The sequence below is a fragment of the Cucurbita moschata genome, unplaced genomic scaffold (genome assembly GCF_002738365.1).
Source record: "Cucurbita moschata cultivar Rifu unplaced genomic scaffold, Cmos_1.0 Cmo_Scf00092, whole genome shotgun sequence".
NCBI classification, from domain to species: Eukaryota; Viridiplantae; Streptophyta; class Magnoliopsida; order Cucurbitales; family Cucurbitaceae; genus Cucurbita; species Cucurbita moschata.
Window position 1 is genome coordinate 186111 of NW_019268608.1, and position 2150 is coordinate 188260.

General features: G+C 38.8%; 1 pseudogene; it reads right to left on the reverse strand.

The window, feature by feature from the left end:
- Window positions 1–1250: 1250 nt before the first annotated feature.
- On the reverse strand, window positions 1251–1888 carry LOC111439341 (annotated as a pseudogene).
- Between the last annotated feature and the right edge of the window lie 262 nt (window positions 1889–2150).

Below are 2150 nucleotides of genomic sequence, written 5' to 3' on the forward strand. Positions count from 1 at the left end.
AATTTGAATCAAATAAAGTGGCATTAACCATTTGAATCACCTCAACCCCACTTGTTGAACTTGACCAAATATCTATAACATAACACTAACAAAGGTACAAAGTAACACAAACAAAGGTACAAAGTAACCGTAACAAAGGTACAAAGTTCATAAAAGTCTTTTAAATCTAAAATACCATTGAACTTGACCATTATAGTGCCTCTCAAACGTAGGTAAAGTTTAAATTTGGGTCTCCTTGTCAAACTCACTCGGGTGCACATCTAAACTATGATGGCGTTCAACAAGAGAGACCTCGAAAATAGCCGGATTATCGCATTAACCATTTGAATCACCTCAACCCCACTTGTTAAAATTGAAACAAATATCTATAACATAACACTAACATAGGTACAATGTTCATAAAAGTCTTTTTAATCTAAGATACTATTGAACTTGACCATTACAGTGCCCTCAAAATGAGGTAAAGTTTAAATATAATTGGTGACAAAAGATGAAACTATAAAATAGAAAGAAATAAGAAAATAATATTCTATTTCAGAGAATCAAACCAGAATCTCCCAGGTGAAAGACAAATATCGAAACCGTTGGACAACAATGAATTTTTGGTGTAGTTGTCCTAAAGTCCTTTGTCTAATCCCTGAAGAGTTTTACTATGATGTTTTGGGTAATGTCTAACTCTTCGACACGTCCTTTCATGTGTGTGATACAGTACTCAAAGTTACCGCGATGTTTCGAGCTGTTCGATCGTGTGGCTCTTTCTTCAAAAGGGTCAACATCAAACGTCAGGTCTTTGATTGGAAACTCATCCAGAGGAGCGTCGATTGCATCGATTCCAACAACAATCTTCCCATGAGTTTATGGTGCATGACCCATTTTTTATACCATTCACCTTCGGTGCCACCATAGTTTTGCATCGTCCATGAGATGCATTGCGACCAACGTAACTCTTAGGTCCTATGAGCAAGTTCCAGTAACCTTCAAGTATTGTTCTACGTCAAAAATAAAGCTTTTTAATTCCTTAGCATCCCGGTTTCTCTTTAAGGGGTTGTATTTTCCTCTGCAGTATTTTCATCTGCCGCTTCTATATCATTATTTTCATCTGCCGCTTCTATATCATTATTTTCATCTGCTGCTTCTATATCATTATTTTCATCTGTCGCTTCTATATCATAGAGTCGGTAAGCTTTTGACTCTTCACTAACTACCAGCACAACATAACTCAAACTCTTATCATCTAGCTTAGTTCTCTGAGATGCCTCCTCTTTTTGTCTCTAAATCAACTCGAGCTCACAATATTGTTTTTCTTCCTTCCGCTGTAGCTCCAGAACTAATCGTCGTTGTGCTTTTTCTACCCTTCTTCTAATCTTTTCTAGCATTTTATCTAGCTCTTCTCTCTCTTTTCGTGCTTGTTCTTCTTTTTGTCTTGTAGCAGTAAGAGCGGCTTCTTTCTCTTTCTCAAGCTGCACATCAACATCAACAAACAACTTCGTGCGACCTTCCTCTATTCTCCTCTGTATTTCTAATTTAGTCTCTTCAGAGTTTAGCCTTTCTCCAACCTTCTTCTGAATTAGTTTTAACATCCTCCTAGCTGCATCTTCTTCTGAATTAGTTCTTCCATCCTCCTAGCTGCATCTTCTTCTAACTTCTTCAACTTTGCTTCACGCCTTTTCTTCTCTTCTTCCTCTTTCTCAAGCTTCTCTATGGAATGATTCCGATTCCGAGTGGATGCACAACTAGGACTGGAACTGAAGGATTTGGAGAAAGGAGATAACGAGGAAGACCTACTTCTGCGTTGGCGGCTGAGGGAACTTGAACGGCTGCTTCTCCTGGAATGGGTAGTGGAATGATAGGGGGAAGGACTTGGGTCCCTTCTACTTCTCTGACTATGGCGATAGGAATTGGAGCGGTGAGTGTATGACAGAGACCTTGAACCACATCTCCCCATAAGTTTCAATTGAGTTTGAGTGGCTGCTACAGGCTGAGATATAGCATGCAATACGAATATTAGATTCAAAGACATCTTTGTCTTCATGATTAAGCCTCTCTCAGGATGAAACACCTTGCATGTTCCATTTTGAAACAAAAAGGTAACCCCCTTTGCTTGCAATTTACCACTACTCAACAAATTGTTCTTCAGGTCTGGCACATAG